Source organism: Bufo bufo, chromosome 2, assembly GCF_905171765.1.
Source record: "Bufo bufo chromosome 2, aBufBuf1.1, whole genome shotgun sequence".
Classification (NCBI taxonomy): domain Eukaryota; kingdom Metazoa; phylum Chordata; class Amphibia; order Anura; family Bufonidae; genus Bufo; species Bufo bufo.
This window is the reverse complement of record NC_053390.1, coordinates 20,408,766-20,427,515: the sequence shown is the minus strand read 5'-3', so window position 1 is coordinate 20,427,515 and position 18,750 is coordinate 20,408,766. Positions and strand designations below refer to the sequence as shown.

At 44.0% G+C, this 18,750-nt stretch overlaps 1 long non-coding RNA gene across 2 annotated transcripts; it reads right to left on the bottom strand.

Annotated features, from left to right (window-relative positions):
• Positions 1-63: 63 nt before the first annotated feature.
• LOC120991214 lies at positions 64-17,172 on the bottom strand. Of its 2 annotated transcripts, none has more exons than XR_005776568.1 (3): positions 17,151-17,172; positions 8,453-8,555; positions 64-223 (listed from the first exon to the last, which is right to left on the bottom strand). It is a non-coding gene; the product is annotated as an uncharacterized LOC120991214 (long non-coding RNA). The 2 variants fall into 2 exon arrangements; XR_005776567.1 differs by lacking the exon at positions 17,151-17,172 and adding an exon at positions 13,991-14,048.
• Positions 17,173-18,750: the final 1,578 nt, after the last annotated feature.

Sequence of the window (18,750 nt, the reverse complement as noted above, 5' to 3'; positions counted from 1 at the left end):
GGAGAGAACTGGAGGTGCTGGAGGCTTCTAGTACTGCAGGCGCCTTTATGAGAAGAGGAGAGGAAATCATCCAGGGGACAAGACCAGATGTCACCTCCAGAACCGCACTTCCTGAGCCTGGAGGGGCCCCGCTTCTCAGAGCCCCCACCACATGGATTCCAGGGGCCCAAACATAGAGATTTCTGGTGGATCCACAGGAGATAAATGTCTGATAGATGCAGGTCTGTTAAATAATATGTGATATAATATTAATTGGTATTTAATATAAAGTATGCATTACATTACACACCATTTATAGTAATGTTCATGGACGATGGGAGGTCTGTAGGAGGACGTCAAGACTCAAGACCTATATTTAAAAAGTCTCTATGTAGAAGCACATACATTGGTTAAGACACGCCTGTATCTATGGTATAAATGACTGACAGAGACAGACAAGTGGTCATATTCTCACTCTCACACTCTGTTGAGGGTATTTGTTGCTGAGCATGATTGAAGACACATGGAGCGTGAAGAGGATTCGTGATCTTCAACAATGATACTTTAAGGACATTCATATTCTTACATGGACAATAGAATAAGACTTTTCCTAAACTATTTCTGTAAGTAATCAACTCTTATGAGGGCGCATTATAAATTTTTTATATAACTCTTATTGAATCCTGGTGATGAGTCCTTCGGGTGTTCTTTACTCCAAATAACCCATACACTATATTTGGAGAGGATTACCACATCAGTGAGGAGCGTATTGGCTTGCTCAACCGAGAGTTTGAATGATCAAATTTAATAAGTCAGAGAATCTAAGAAGAGCCTTGAATCTACTGACGTTGTGAAATAATACATTCTCTGGCTGATCAGAGTAGATTACAATTTACGTTTATTCCTAGTGAACAGTTAGATCTGCAGAAGATATAGTTTGATTTACCGTATTTTTTGCCCTATAAGACGCACTTTCCCTCCCCCCCCCCAAAAAAAAAGTGTGTGGGGGGGGGGGGGAATGGCAGCGCGTCTTATGGGGTGAATGCTGCCATTTACCACTGATACATCGCCGGCTGCGATCTATCAGCGAGGAGGGGCTGGGGGCCGGCAACTGATATTGGAATGGCAGCGGGCCCGGTGCAGTCATTGTATTCTATTACACCGGGCCCCACTCACTGTAGTATTCATATCTAACATGTAGACATGGGCGCTCTGTTAAACTATAGCAATTCTTTCAGCAGTAGAGAAATCCACTGTAGTACTCACTTGAAATTCCCGTAGCAGGCAGGCCAGGCGGCAGGGTAACATCACTCACAACGTCACGCGCCTGCTCCTCCTACTTTATGAATGAAGCAGGTGGAGCAGGCGCGTGACGTAGTGAGTGATGTTACGCTGCCGCCCGGCCTGCCTGCTATGGGAGTTTCAAGTGAGTACTACGAGAATTTCTCTACTGCTGCAAAGAATTGCAATAGTTTAACAAAGCTCCCATGCCTACACGTTAGAAATGAATACAACAGTGAGTGGGACCCGGTGTAATAGAATACAGTGACTGCAACGGGCCCCGCTGCCATTCCAATATCAGTTGCCGGCCCCCATCCCCTGTATTGGGGGTCATTCACTATTTACACAGGGACACTTATGGGGGGATCTGTGGATGACACATATATAGCATAAGATGCTATATATGTGTCATCCACAGATACCCCCCATAACATTGCCATCTACAGATCCTCCATAACAGTACCATCCAGATCCCCAATAACAGTGCCATCCACAGATCCCCATAACAGATCCATCCACAGATCCCCATAACAGCGCCATCCACAGATCCCCCATAATAGTGCGTCATCTACAGATCCCCCATAATAGTGTTTTCCACAGACCACCATTAGTTCAAAACCCATCAAAAGCACACCTTTTGGTTCAAAATATTTATTTTCTTATTTTCCTCCTTAAAAACCTAGGTGCGTCTTATGGGCAGGTGCGTCTTATAGGGCAAAAAATATGACTGGTATATGCAGAATGTAAAAAGGAAAACAAGAAGAAAGACTACTGTAAGCGTATTTTAGTCAGAAAAGAGACAGAGAAAATAAGGAATATTTTTCATATTGTGAAGGTCTTTCACAGATTAGTGTCATATAGATCCATGTGGTTCAAATAAAAGAAAAGGTATCCCGCGGCGCAAAAACCACCCAATAGTTGGAGTGATATTGGTTATTATTTATTTGAGCAAGTGGTACAACGCGTTTCGCATACATTTAAATACAGTAAAAAACCGCCAAAAACACACAGGGGGCGGGGTAGGGGCGGGTCAGTAGGCGTACTGAACAGGCTCTCAGAGCTGTGTGAACAAAGGGGTTAAAATACTTTACTACCTATCAAACTTTATTTTGATATATAGACTTGGTGTCCCTGTTCAAGGGCAGATCATTCCTAGTGTTGCGATTTCTACTTATTAATTAGGGTACAGGGGAAGTTAAAAGAAAGTTTGAAGTGGTGCAGGACCTTGTATTGTCATGTGATCCGATCACATGACTATACCATGTGACCGCCGTCAGGGTTGGATCGTGGGCGTTCCTGCAAGCCCTGGTGATGTCATGACTATGCCATGTGACCGCCGTCAGGGTTGGATCGTGGGCGTTCCTGCAAGCCCTGGTGATGTCATGCAAAGCGGTCACATGGCTGTACCATGTGACCGCCATCTGAGGAAGATCGTGGGTATGAGGGGGAGGCGGCCGCTGGGAGCGAAGGCGGTCGCATAAGGCAGCGGCCGGTCACATGCTGGGAGACGTCACACTCCGTCTCATAGCAACCAGACGCTGCTGTTGCATCAGAGAGAGGGAGTGTCGGATCGAGCTGTAGCGTCAGAGAGGGGGAGTGTCGGATCGGGCTGGCTGAAGAGCAGTGCATTCGTACTGCACAGACTGGAATACAATGGAACCTTTGTAGAGAACCTGGTTTCGGACTAAAATGAGATAAATAGATGGATGGAATTTGTTATATGTGTAAATAGCTAATAGAACTTATATTGGGCTATATTATGGAAATAAATAATCAATGGGTAGGAGGGTGAAAGTCCAAGGGTTGAAATAAATAATCAGTGGGTCAGATAGTAAAATAAGATAAATAGTTGGATTAAATGGATGAATGAATAAATAAATGGCTTTTAAAATTAATTTAAAACTAATGTGTGAATAGCATTTAAAACTAATGGAACTTATATTGGGCTATATTATGGAAATAAATAATCAATCAGTGGGTCAGAGAGTGAAAGTCACATTAGAAATGGGCTGGATTGTTCGAAATGTGTAATATTTGATGTATGTGACATTTCTATTCATTACTTGGGGATGGCGACAGAAGCAGGGTATATGAAAAGGATACTAAATGGGATTGCTACGTCGCTAAAATGTCTGATTTAAAGGATGGCAGAATTTTAATGACTAATGGAGGGTCCTTGGAGGGACCTCTATGGACAAGGGATGTTGAGGGTGGGGGGGATGGGACATGATAGGGGAAGGGGGGGGGTTTTGTTGGGGCTGGGGTATTTGCATGAACTGGACACGGAGTGGTGGATTTTATAAATTGATTTCGAAAGCCTCATTCAGGCCATATGGATTGAGGCAGTTTAATTTGTATATCCAGTACATCTCGCGTTTCCTCAATGTCTGGATAATGTTGTATCCGTTGGATCGGACTTGCTCGATCGGGGTAACCGTGAATCCCAAAAAAGAGCCTTGGTGGTGGACGGTAGCATGTCTGGAGATACTATGCTGGAGAAATTTTTTCTTCACATTGGATCTGTGTTTGTTAAGTCGATTGCGCAAGGTCTGTATGGTGCGCCCTACATAACGGAGATTACAGGGACACGTGATGAGATAGATGATGTTGGATGATCCACAGTTTAGTTCGTCCTTGATTTTAAAAAGTTCGTCATTTCGGCCCATGAAAGAAGTGGTATTATTCATAGATCTGCAGCAGAGACATCTTGGTTGGTTACATCTATAGCTCCCCGGAGTTTTAATATTAGCTTGGCTGCCTACTTCTTCACGTTTGTTCTTCAATTTACTGGGGGCTAGCATATTTTTTAATGTTTTTGCTCGTCTGAATACTAGAGACGGTTGTTTTGTTATCTCAGAGTTCAGGAAGGGATCTTTTCTTAGGATATACCAATGTCTAGACAGAATTTTACGGATATCTATGTGGTTGCTATTATAGGTGGTTAAAAAGTTGGTATTGTGGTATTTGGTATCGTTTTGTTTCTTGCTTCCTGCCAGACATTCTGCTTGTGTAAGTGCTTGTGCCTTATTGAAAGCTGTATCTATTACATCCGTCGGATAGCCCTTTTGTAGGAATCTGGACCGAATTATATTACTTTGTGTGACAAAATCTTCGTCCTTGGAGCAATTACGCCTAATTCGCTTAAATTGACTATACGGAATATTTTTCTTCCACTTCTTGAAATGTTCACTTGAATAGTCCAAATAACTGTTGCAGTCCACTTCTTTGAAAAATGTTCGTGTATTAACGGATCCATCATTTATATGTAGCTCTAGGTCAAGATATTCAGCTTTGGATTTGTCACTTGAGCCTGAGAAGGTGAGACCCCAATTGGTGGAGTTTAGGTCCTTGATAAAATCCTTTATTGTTAAAATGTCGCCTTCCCAAATTAAAATCAAATCGTCGATGTAGCGACGATAAAAAATTATATTTTGTGTCCAAAATTTTGATTTATATATAAAAGTGTCCTCGAAAGCCCCCATAAAAAGATTAGCGAAACTGGGCGCGAAACGCGTACCCATCGCGGTTCCTTTAGTCTGTAGATATAGATTATCTTCAAACTTAAAAATATTATGAGTCAAAATAAAATCAATACTTCTTAGGATAAAATCATTTTGTTCCGCTGGTAATTGCTCGTCGGTATCTAAAAAGCTTTTTACGCATTTGATACCCAGTCCGTGCTTAATATTCGAGTAGAGTGATGTAACGTCTAGGGTCAGCCAATGGTATGTTTCTTTCCATTTGATATTCCGTAAGAGCTGTATTAGGGTAGTAGAATCTCTCAGATAGGATGGTAATTGTACTACATATTTTTGTAGGAGGATATCGACGTAGTGGGATAGGTTACACGTGAGTGATGAAATTCCTGAAATAATAGGACGGCCAGGGGGATTAGAGGTGCTCTTGTGGATTTTGGGTAAATGATAGAAGGTGGCAATAACTGGGTTTGTAATAAGAATGTAATTATGTTCCTTTTTACTCAGGATATGGGATGCTGAGTTGATAAGAGCTTTGAACGACTGTTGATGTTCCATAAGAGGATTTTCGGTCAACTGTTGATAATATTCAGTGTCGGACAAAATCCGATTCGCCTCCTTGATATAGTCATTCCTATCCTGGAGGACAATGCCACCTCCTTTGTCCGCATTGCGGATTATTAGATCCGGATTATCCTGGAGCTGTTTGATAGCCAATTTCTCTTTGGCACTGAGATTGTGTTTCTCAATTTGTAATTTGTCGACTGATCTAAAATAGTCTAAAACCAGATCATAAAAAGTTTCTATAAAATTCCCCTTATGATGTAGGGGGTAAAAATTAGACCGTGGTCTCAGATCAGTATTGATAAAACGTTCTTGAGGTGTAGATTCTGCTAGTGCTTCCATTTGGTCTGCCTCTTTTTTATTTTTCGCTATGATGTTAAAATGTCTCTTTAGAGTGAGGTTTCTAATAAAATTGTGTAAATCGAGGAAAAGGTTGAATCCATCCACTTTCGCAGATGGGCAAAAAGAGAGGCCTTTGGATAGAACCTTAGTTTCTTCATGGTCCAATAGATGGCTAGAAAGGTTGAAGATCTTTATATCTTTCTTTTGGTTGCGTGCTGACTTCAGATTCTTCTTTTGGGCTTGGCCCCCCCTACTTCCTCTCCTACATTTTTTCTTTTTAGATTTCTGGTTCCCAACGGACGGAAATAGTTGGTAATTGTAACCGTGGTTGGGCTTTTCAATATTGGGTAGGCTGAGATTGGTGTAAGTAGGGGGGGTAGGGATAAAAAAGAAGAGAGCTGGCCTTTTGGTATCTGTAGGGAAAAATCAGAGAGGGCCGTGACTCCAAGGTCCAGATCTATAGCTGGACAGGTTTGGCCTGTTGGTGGTGTCGTCATTCCTATGGGGGCGGTGCCTAGTTGGGTAGGGGACTCGGTGTGTAATGTAAGCAGTGAATCCAATTCTACTGATGTGGACGGGGATGCTGAGGTGGTGGATTATCTAGGCAGCGATTTGTGTGTGGAACTCTTGATGAAAGAGGTAGGTGGTAAATTCAGGGGTGCACAGTTGGAGAGCACTTCTTGACTGAAACAGCTTGGGGTTGGGATGGCAGTGTGGGGGAGGGGAGGGGGGATCCTCTCACATTGGTCATTTTGGAGATGTGGGCAGTCCTAGGGGATAATTCTATTACTGTGGAAGGGGTATCTACTGTTATATTTGAATAAATAGTATCACATGGAATTGGCGAGTGATGTAGATTGGATGCATGTTGGCTAAACCGTTGGTGCTGCTTCCCTGGGTGTGCTTGATATCTGGTGGTGTCTTGTTTCCTAGGAGGTGGGGCATGTCTGCTACTATGGACATATGTGCTTCTATGCTTCAAATTGTACCAGTGAAGTTCCAACCACAGATGCAGTGATCTGTAAAGATGCATCAACTGAGGGTGGAAATGGCAATAAAGTAGAGGAAAGTAAGAATAATGGCAATTTGAGAACTCAGCAGAATGAGATGAAACATATATGTATGATCTCTTCTGAAGGTGACCTTAACTGTATAGATGAGGAAGGGTCAGTACAACAAGAGAAGACATTGCAGATCTCTGATGAAGGTGACCTTGTGTCAGTAGACAATGACAAGTCTATACATCAGCAGACATGGCATATTAAAGAGGCCAGCTTACAATCAAAATTGCAGAAGCAATTAATGAAAATATGCAAAGAAATCCCTACATATGATGCAAACCTCCATGTGTGCAGGAATTCAGAGATTTTTGAGAGCCACGCAGACAGATTTAAATTATCAAATAAACAAAGGAATCGATTATTTAGATTGTGGCTTCCTGTGAATTTTTCTAGGAGTCTAGCAATGAAACAGGTGGATGATAATGATTCAAAAGAATGGATTTTTCATAATGATGTTCAAAGATTAAAAGAGCTGATTTGGTGCACTAGAAGTGACAGCATGCCCACATATGAAATTCTAAAGGAATTTAAAATAGGCAGAAAGGAATCCACATTTGGATTTATGTCCATGTTTGAACGGACATAAAAAGCGGTTATTGAGAATGCCAAACCTTCACATATCATTCACATGTTTGTAAGAAAGTTCACATTTTTAGAGCCTTCTGTATTAGTGTTGGCATCAGAGAAACAAACATTATTTCAGGCTACAAAGTTTCTGGACATTGTGACGAAGCAAATGAAACAGAAAATGTCTCCATCACACATATGTGTAGAGAGAACACAGGCAGATGTAAAAATAGACAGAATCTGGCCTAAGAAGACCCAAATAGCATATACATGTAAAAGAAGCAAAGATAATCTTTATGAGGAACGCAGAAAATTACATGTAACGTTTAGACCCTATCATATGATAAAACCAGTCACACACACAAATACACAGACACCAATTGTCACGGAACAGATTTCTGAGGTAGATATAAATAGAAGGACTCCACTGCTTGATCTACAGAGGGAACAAGCTCAGATTTCTAAGTCAGATGCCAGTCTAGAGGACAAAGGCATAGACATTCGAAACCAGATGGGTTTTAAATGTAATTATCCTGTTATTATTAATGAAAAACTTAAGAAAAAGCAGTCAACGGATTTCTTAAATGAACTAAAAGATTTTGACATTTCTAAACCAGTCACACTGAGCAGGATATTCCAGGATCTCATCAATAGAGAGGTTATGGTTATGAGAAGAGGTTTAAGTATTAGCTAGAACTAAGTCTATTGAGGACAGACATATTGGTAATGGTTTTGGCCTGGATAAGGATAAGATTTAGTTTTTCCCATTAAAATTAGCTAAATAAAAGTTTGAGCATGCCTGGTATAGGAGACGGAAGCTATAGTTGTAAAAGTAACAGGATCCTATTCTCGTATGTCTTGAGTCTAGAGACATTTCTCTCTATACCATAGGAGGTCAGAGAATAGAAGAATATGATTTTTGTATAATTTTTATACAGATAATATTGAGGGGAAATATTTTTCTGTTGTGTCTAATATTTTCTATTTTTCTAATTTTCTCCAGTATAAATTTTCTTAAGAAGCAGCATTTGACCGAAATGAGCAAAATTTTCCAATTTTCTCCACATTACTAAATAAGTTCCATAATTGCGTGGAATGTCTAGTAATCAAACTGTTAATCTATGTAACAATGTTTGACTAACAGAATAATACTAAATGTAAGATATTAAAGATGTAACTTACTTTTGGAAAAGCATGAAGCATGGTTCTTGTGTTCAGCCATGGTGATTAAAGCATGAGGTCAGTTGATTGACAGGGGCACATGATGACATTTGAGATCTTTTGTCTAACAATAGGTTAATGGTGTGGAAAGACCAAAATTCTAGAAATTCAAAGATCTTAAGTTTATGCAAAATACCAAATTATTGTTTATTTGTGGTCCACAAATGAAGTATTTCAGGTTTACAACTGAAATGTCTTTTAAAATGCGCATTACAAAATATACACACGTATGGGTTCTATTACATCATTTTATTAATTAAAGTTAATTGGCTACATGAGCGTGTGATGATGTAAGAGTGATGTGAGCAGCTGCTGTGCCATTTGAGTAGATGCATATGAGTACAGTGTGTATGAATGCTATTCTAAGACTAGCATAAAATATTTGAGTTAGAAATGAGTAAACAATACGTAAAGAGGTCATATAACTTAGAATGACATATCAGATATATTGTAGGATTATACAACATACTTCATTATTTGTATTACCAATTCTATATCTAACATTTATACTGGAAATGAGATAAAAGTAATTTGTCTAAATTGTGTTAAGAATATAGAGAATATTGAGGCCTTATAATAGTAATGTGACACATACAGTCAGGTCCATAAATATTGGGACATCAACACAATTCTAACATTTATGGCTCTATACACCACCACAATGGATTTGAAATGAAACGGACAAGATGTGCTTTACCTGCAGACTGTCCGCTTTAATTTGAGGGTATTTACATCCAAATCAGGTGAACGGTGTAGGAATTACAACAGTTTGCATATGTGCCTCCCACTTGTTAAGGGACCAAAAGTAATGGGACAATTGGATTCTCAGCTGTTCCATGGCCAGGTGTGTGTTATTCCCTCGTTATCCCAATTACAATGAGCAGATAAAAGGTCCAGAGTTCATTTCCAGTCTGCTATTTGCATTTGGAATCTGTTGCTGTCAACTCTCAAGATGAGATCCAAAGAGCTGTCACTATCAGTGAAGCAAGCCATCATTAGGCTGAAAAAACACAACAAACCCATCAGAGAGATAGCAAAAACATTAGGCGTGGCCAAAACAACTGTTCGGAACATTCTTAAAAAGAAGGAACGCGTCGGTGAGCTCAGCAACACCAGAAGACCCGGAAGACCACGGAAAACAACTGTGGTGGATGACCGAAGAATTCTTTCCCTGGTGAAGAAAACACCCTTCACAACAGTTGGCCAGATCAAGAACACTCTCCAGGAGGTAGGTGTATGTGTGTCAAAGTCAACAATCAAGAGAAGACTTCACCAGAGTGAATACAGAGGGTTCACCACAAGATTTAAACCATTGGTGAGCCTCAAAAACAGGAAGGCCAGATTAGAGGTTGCCAAACGACATCTAAAAAAGCCTTTACAGTTCTGGAACAACATCCTATCGACAGATGAGACCAATATCAACTTGTACCAGAGTGATGGGAAGAGAAGAGAATGGAGAAGGAAAGGAACTGCTCATGATCCTAAGCATACCACCTCATCAGTGAAGCATGGTGGTGGTAGTGTCATGGCGTGGGCATGTATGGCTGCCAATGGAACTGGTAATCTTGTATTTATTGATGATGTGACTGCTGACAAAAGCAGCAGGATGAATTCTGAAGTGTTTCGGGCAATATTATCTGCTCATATTCAGCCAAATGCTTCAGAAATCATTGGACGGCGCTTCACAGTGCAGATGGACAATGACCCAAAGCATACTGCAAAAGCAACCAAAGAGTTTTTTAAGGGAAAGAAGTGGAATGTTATGCAATGGCCAAGTCAACCACCTGACCTGAATCCGATTGAGAATGCATTTCACTTGCTGAAGACAAAACTGAAGGGAAAATGCCCCAAGAACAAGCAGGAACTGAAGACAGTTGCAGTTAGAGGCCTGGCAGAGCATCACCAGGGATGAACCCCAGCATTGATCACTTGCTAGAATGCCGGCGTTAATTTACATTGAAGTGTATTAGTGCCGTATCCAATGTTCTGCCAGATTCCTATACCTGGCAGAATGCTATACCCGGAAGTGACGCGGCTGCACCGGAAGTGACGTGGCCGCATTGGAATCTGCTGGAGGAGGGTGTGTCTAGACTGGATTCGTAAAAATAATTGCACCGCCGCGGGAGAAGCACCTACTTAATTTGCATGAGCGAAACCGTACACCGCGCGTGCGCACTCAGGTTGTCCCCAATATCCTGCACTCAGCTCTGCTATGTGCTGTCCCCAATATCCTGCACTCAGCTCTGCTATGTGGTGTCCCCAATATCCTGCACTCAGCTCTGCTATGTGGTGTCCCCAATATCCTGCACTCAGCTCTGCTATGTGGTGAGGCTGAACTGCTCCAGATGATGTGTCTGCGCGTGCGCACTCAGTGGTAGGGAGATCTGATGGAACATTTTGCACTGAAAAATCTACCTACCCCCGAGTGCTCACGCACGGTGTACGGTTTCGCGCATGCAAATGAAGTAGGTGCTCCTCCCGCGGTGGTGCAATTATCTTTACGAATCCAGTGGCTCTGCGCTTGCGCAGATCCACAAACACCCTCCTCCAGCTGATTCTGGTGCGGCCGTGTCACTTCCGTGTATAGCATTCTGACAAGGTATAGGAATCTGGCAGAACACCGGCATTAAGTGTTCTGGCAAAACGGATTCGGCTTTCCGGTCTGCGCATGCGCAGACCTTTAAGAATGCAAAAAATAAAAAATACTGGATCGGTTTTTCCAGATGACACCGGAGAGACGGATCTGGTATTTCAATGCATTTGTCAGATGGATCCGCATCCGGATCCGTCTGACAAATGCCATCAGTTTGCGTCTGGATTAGTTCCTCTTCCTCTGCCACAAGTGTGAAAGTACCCTAAGATTGTTTTATTTTAATAGAGTAATATCTCATATCTCATGCAGAATATTACTTTATTAAAAAAGGTAAAGATTTGGTTTTACTGTAGAAAGATATATTTTGTGTGATCAATTAAATTAATCAATATAATTTATATTTATAAAAATTCCACAAACATACACAAATATATATGACTGAATGAATAAAGATAAAAAGGCTACACTTACATAAAGGATTTTGTATTAGGATAATATTTTCAATAATATATAAACATCTATATTATGTTGAAATATAATATGGTAATACATGAATGGTATGGTACACTGTGATACTACAGGTTAGCTATAATCACCAACTTTAGTGTAGTAATAGGAAAGAAGAAGATATCTTCAATCAAGACTAAAGTCAACAGGAAATGTAATGTTTTCTAGAGACTGTGATATTCATGAAGCCTATAAACATAAAGACTGATGAGCACAGAGTCCCAGGAAAAGACTTGGAGGTAAACAAATCTGTGTTATATTCTGTTAAAGGTGTGAAGATAAGGGGCACTGGAGAGTGACCCAAGACAAGGGTGAAGAGCACCTGGAGCACACCTGTCCATAGACAACTCCAGAGGTAAAGTTCATAGAAAGAAAGTTCTGTCCACACAGAAAGGAGGTCTGTGACAGAAGGACTGGCATCCAAAATGGAGAATTGAGCTCAAGAAGAGCGAGTGCTGAAGAGCTTCACTAAGTGATTTAGAGTTAGAATAGTTAGGGTTCAAGAAGTGAGATATTTAGCGCCTATGTACGGCCTAGGGTGTTTGCTATTCCATTGGATTGCCATAAACACCTGTGAAGTTCAGGAAACTGCTACTTGTGGTACTAAAGCTAAATGCTTTGTTAAAGGATTACATTCATTTCACTTGATTGTCAACAATCATGCTGAGAGCGTGAAATTCTCCATATGAGGCTGAATGGACAGTTCCTTAAAATTCCTTATAAAGTTCTACCAAATTATAACTGGTGAGAAAGAAGGGGAATGACAAAGAAGTTACAGCTGTTCACAGACACTTCTGAAGAGGACTAGTGTTGAGCGAACTTCTGTTCTAAGTTCGGCGTCTAAAGTTCGGCTTCCGGTTAGCGGAGAATCCCGATATGGATTCCGAATTCCATTGGGGTCCGTGGTAGCGGAATCAATAATGGCCGATTTCTACCACCACATTTTGACCTAATTAGCTGTCGGACACCAGCGATCTGCCAGTGTCTGCTGTACCTAACCATGCTATTGTAATTCCTTTCTCTGCAGCCGTTACCCATAAAAACGTATTTTTATTAGTATGCAAATGAGCCTCTAGGTGCTATGGGGGCGTCTTTTCAGCACCTAGAGGCTCCGTCCACTCACCATTTCTGCCGCCCAGCGCGCTCCAGCCCGCCCCTCTGCTCTAGATTGACAGCCTACTCGCGCCTGCGCCGTGTCTGTTGGACTGCTCCCTGCGCCGTAATCGGCGCAGGCGCAGTGAAGATGCCGGCGCAGGGAGACAGTCACTGCGCCGAATACAGAAGCACACGGCGCAGGCGCGAGAATTCGGCCAAGATGGAGAGAAGTAGGCTGTCAATCTAGAGGAGAGGGGCGGGCTGGAGCGCGCTGGTCGGCAGAAATGGTGAGTGGACGGAGCCTCTAGGTCAGGGATGGCCGACCTGAGGCTCTCCAGCTGTTGCAAAACTACAACTCCCATCATGCCCGGACAGTCTACAGCTATCAGCCTACAGCTGGGCATGGTGGGAGTTGTAGTTTTACAACAGCTGGAGAGCCGCAGGTTGGCCATGCCTGCTCTAGGTGCTGAAAAGACGCCCCCATAGCACCTAGAGGCTCATTTGCATAGCAATAAAACTATGTTTTTTAGGGTAACCACTGCAGAGAAAGGAATTACAATAGCATGGTTAGGTAGAGCAGACACCAGCAGATCGCTAGTGTCTGACAGCTAATTAGGTCAAAATGTGGTGGTAGAAACCCTTTAAGACACGCCTGTATCTATGGTATAAAAGACTGACAGAGACAGACAAGGGGGTTGTCCTCTTACACTCACTCTGCTGGGGGTGTTTGCTGGCTAGAGATGAAGACACATGGAGCCTGAAGATTCCTAACCTTCAACAATGATACTTCAAGGACATTAGACTTTTCCTAAACTATTTCTGTAAGTAATCAACTCTTATAAAGACTGAAAATAAATCGCATTATTCATTTTTTATATAACTCTTGTTGAATCCTGGTGATGAATCCTCCGGGTGTTCTTTACTCCAAATAAGCATACACTAGATTTGGAGAGGATTACCAAATCAGGTTGATATATTTTTCATACATTAATATAATACACATTGGAGACATATTACAAGGTCCCACCTCTGGGCTGTGCTCAGCTGTGTCCAGAACTCCTAGAGAAGAGACTGGAGAGAGCTGAGCTCAGGCCGGGCCCCCGCTCCATTCATTCTCCTCCTGGAGGCAGGGGCCCCTCACCAGGACAGTCAGGGGCCAGAGAATGATGACAACCCCCACTATCCCCACTACTCCTCCCCCATCATAATATATATATATATTATATTGTGTGTAATGGAGGAGAATCTCCAGAGGTGACATGTCTGAGCTCTCCACCACACTGTCTCCTCACAGCTCATCTTACCTGCAGGCTGGAGGAATGGCTGATACCAGAGAGAACAAAGGCCCTGAATACCGACCAGGACCTGCCCAGTATCTGCTGCACGGCCAGAGCTGAAGGACCTGGGGTGACGTCACCATCATGTGATCAGAAAAGGGGGCAGTGCTCAGAAGTAGAAGATACTTGTGGTAAAGGTCATGTGACAGGAAAGGGGCGGCTCACCATCACAGGTCCTTCCCCACCTCTTCACTCCTAACCCCGCCCCCTGCATGGATCACATGATAGTGACATCACCCCAGGTCCTTCATCACCTCTTATACTCACCACTGCAGAGCCCCGCCCCATTCACTAATCACATGACAGTGACGTCACCGCAGGTCCTTTAGCTCTGGCAGTGCAGCAGATACTGGGCAGGTCCTGGTCGGTAGTCAGGGCTCTTGTTCTCTCTGGTATCAGCCATTCCTCAAGCCTGCAGGTAAGATGAGCTGTGAGGAGACAGTGTGGTACTATGAAGTTTTCTATTTTTTATAATTTTAAAAAAAAATAAAACTAAACTGTCCTCACTATTGGTCATTAATATCACATACTCTGGGGTCTGACTCTTAGAACCCCCACCGATGCATGATTACCTGGCGCAATGTAATTACAATACACTCACATGACGGGTACGTCGTCTGCTTGTAGCGGTGGTGCAGTGTAAATACAGTGCAGTCACATGACCGGTACGTCGTCTGTTTGTAGCGGTGGTGCAGTGTAAATACAGTATAGTCACATGACCGGTACGTCATCTGCTTGTAGCGGTGGTGCAGTGTGATTACAGTACAGTCACATGACCGGTACGTCGTCTGCTTGTAGCGGTGGTGCAGTGTGATTACAGTACAGTCACATGATCGGTACGTCGTCTGCTTGTAGCGGTGGTGCAGTGTGATTACAGTACAGTCACATGACCGGTACGTCGTCTGCTTGTAGCGGTGGTGCAGTGTGATTACAGGACAGTCACATGACCGGTACGTCGTCTGCTTGTAGCGGTGGTGCAGTGTGATTACAGTACAGTCACATGATCGGTACGTCGTCTGCTTGTAGCGGTGGTGCAGTGTGATTACAGTACAGTCACATGACCGGTACGTCGTCTGCTTGTAGCGGTGGTGCAGTGTGATTACAGTACAGTCACATGACCGGTACGTCGTCTGCTTGTAGCGGTGGTGCAGTGTGATTACAGTACAGTCACATGACCGGTACGTCGTCTGCTTGTAGCGGTGGTGCAGTGTGATTACAGTACAGTCACATGACCGGTACGTCGTCTGCTTGTAGCGGTGGTGCAGTGTGATTACAGTACAGTCACATGACTGGTACGTCGTCTGCTTGTAGCGGTGGTGCAGTGTAATTACAGTACAGTCACATGACCGGTACGTCGTCTGCTTGTAGCGGTGGTGCAGTGTGATTACAGTACAGTCACATGACCGGTACGTCGTCTGCTTGTAGCGGTGGTGCAGTGTGATTACAGTACAGTCACATGACCGATACGTCGTCTGCTTGTAGCGGTGGTGCAGTGTGATTACAGTACAGTCACATGACCGGTATGTCGTCTGCTTGTAGCGGTGGTGCAGTGTGATTACAGTACAGTCACATGACCGGTATGTCGTCTGCTTGTAGCGGTGGTGCAGTGTGATTACAGTACAGTCACATGACCGGTACGTCGTCTGCTTGTAGCGGTGGTGCAGTGTAATTACAGTACAGTCACATGACCGGTACGTCGTCTGCTTGTAGCGGTGGTGCAGTGTGATTACAGTACAGTCACATGACCGGTACGTCGTCTGCTTGTAGCGGTGGTGCAGTGTGATTACAGTACAGTCACATGACCGGTACGTCGTCTGCTTGTAGCGGTGGTGCAGTGTGATTACAGTACAGTCACATGACCGGTACGTCGTCTGCTTGTAGCGGTGGTGCAGTGTAATTACAGTACAGTCACATGACCGATACGTCGTCTGCTTGTAGCGGTGGTGCAGTGTAATTACAGTACAGTCACATGACCGGTACGTCGTCTGCTTGTAGCGGTGGTGCAGTGTGATTACAGTACAGTCACATGACCGGTATGTCGTCTGCTTGTAGCGGTGGTGCAGTGTGATTACAGTACAGTCACATGACCGGTACGTCGTCTGCTTGTAGCGGTGGTGCAGTGTAATTACAGTACAGTCACATGACCGGTACGTCGTCTGCTTGTAGCGGTGGTGCAGTGTGATTACAGTACAGTCACATGACCGGTACGTCGTCTGCTTGTAGCGGTGGTGCAGTGTGATTACAGTACAGTCACATGACCGGTACGTCGTCTGCTTGTAGCGGTGGTGCAGTGTGATTACAGTACAGTCACATGACCGGTACGTCGTCTGCTTGTAGCGGTGGTGCAGTGTAATTACAGTACAGTCACATGACCGGTACGTCGTCTGCTTGTAGCGGTGGTGCAGTGTGATTACAGTACAGTCACATGACCGGTACGTCGTCTGCTTGTAGCGGTGGTGCAGTGTAATTACAGTACAGTCACATGACCGGTATGTCGTCTGCTTGTAGCGGTGGTGCAGTGTGATTACAGTACAGTCACATGACCGGTACGTCGTCTGCTTGTAGCGGTGGTGCAGTGTAATTACAGTACAGTCACATGACCGGTATGTCGTCTGCTTGTAGCGGTGGTGCAGTGTGATTACAGTACAGTCAGATCAGACACTAGTGTTGAGTAAATCGAGATTTGGATCCTGGATCTGAAGTTGATTTGTTCAATCATTTCAATGTTGTCTCCATACAGCATTAAAATGTATTGGCTCCGCGGAGTTAACCATCGGTGAATTGATTCGATAGTTATTTCTGAATCTTTAAGAACATTTTACATTAGTAATCCGAAGTCGGGTTTGGTATTAGTTGGTGCCTCGGAGCTGAACCCGACTTCGGATTACTAATGTAAAATGTTCTTAAAGATTCAGAAATAACTATCGAATCAATTCACCGATGGTTAACTCCGCGGAGCCAATGGAGACAATCAACTTCGGATTGAGGATCTGAAGCTCAAGTCACTGAACGCTACTGATGACCTTTACTGAGGAGGGGTCATCAGAAGAAAAATCTCAGAAAACAACAGAATAAAGTTAGTTTAAAAAATGCAGAAAACTTTATATCTCCTCACAGCTCATCTTACCTGCAGGCTGGAGGAATGGCTGATACCAGAGAGAACAACAGCCCTGACTACCGACCAGGACCTGCCCAGTATCTGCTGCATGGCCAGAGCTGAAGGACCTGGGTGATGTCACCATCATGTGATCAGTGCAGGGGGCGGGGCTCAGAAGTAGAATGAACATATAGTAAAGGTCATGTGACAGGAGGGGCGGCTTTGTACACAAAAGGAGAGCGACTGTATGTATCACCATCACAGGTCCTTCACCACCTCTTCTCCTCTTTATTGCTAACCCCGCCCCCTACAGTGATCACATGATGGTGACATCACCCCAGGTCCTTCACCACCTCTTCTCATCACCACTGCTCAGCCCGGCCCCCTGCACTGGTCACATGACAGTGACGTCACCGCAGGTCCTTCACCACCTCTTCTCCTCTACACTGCTCAGCCCCGCCCCCTGCACTGGTCACATGACAGTGACGTCACCCCAGGTCCTTCAGCTCTGGCAGTGCAGCAGATACTGGGCAGGTCCTGGTCGGTAGTCAGGGCTCTTGTTCTCTCTGGTATCAGCCATTCCTCCAGCCTGCAGGTAAGATGAGCTGTGAGGAGACAGTGTGGTGGAGAGCTCAGACATGTCACCTCTGGAGATTCTCCTCCATTACACACAAGGAATCCTTCTCCGCTCCTCAGCTTAGTATGATGGGGGAGGAGTAGTGGGGATAGTGGGGGTTGTCATCATTCGCTGGCCCCTGACTGTCCTGGTGAGGGGCCCCTGCCTCCAGGAGGAGAATGAATGGAGCGGGGCCCGGCCTGAGCTCAGCTCTCTCCAGTCTCTTCTCTAGGAGCTCTGGACACAGCTGAGCACAGCCCAGAGGTGGGACCCAGTGGCCCAATGCATGGCTACACTCACCCAGTCCTACCTCATCCAGGGTGTCGCTGATGTCCGCTGGATCCAGAACAAGGTCTCTGTGCTGATAGAGAAAAAAATAATATTCACATAAAGAAGGGATGGTGACTGCCCCAGTGAAATCACCGACAGGGGGCGCTGTGCTGGCCTGGAAGACTGAGCCATGCCAATGTATAGCAGGGTAATCTAGGACATTTCCCCTAAGTGCTACCACACAGTACTAAAGCCCACATTGTGGCCCCTTCACAAAAGTTATGTTCTCCTTGTGGCCCCTCACAGCAGTTATACTCGCCTTTGTTCCTGTCAAAGTAGTAATGCCCAGATATGTGCCCCCTCACAGTAGTTATGTCCAGATATGTGCCCCCTCACAGTAGTTATGCCCAGATATGTGCCCCCTCACAGTAGTTATGCCCAGATATGTGCCCCCTCACAGTAGTTATACTCAGATATGTGCCCTCTCAGTGTTATGTCCAGATATGTGCCCCCTCAGTGTTATGTCCAGATATGTGCCCCTTACAGTGTTATGCCCAGATATGTGCCCCCCTTCACAGTATTACACCCAGATATGTGCCCCCTCAGAGTAGTTATGCCAAGATATGTGCCCCCTCACAGTATTATACCCAGATATGTGCCCCCTCACAGTATTATACCCAGATATGTGCCCCCTCAGAGTAGTTATACCCAGATATGTGCCCCATCAGAGTAGTTATACCCAGA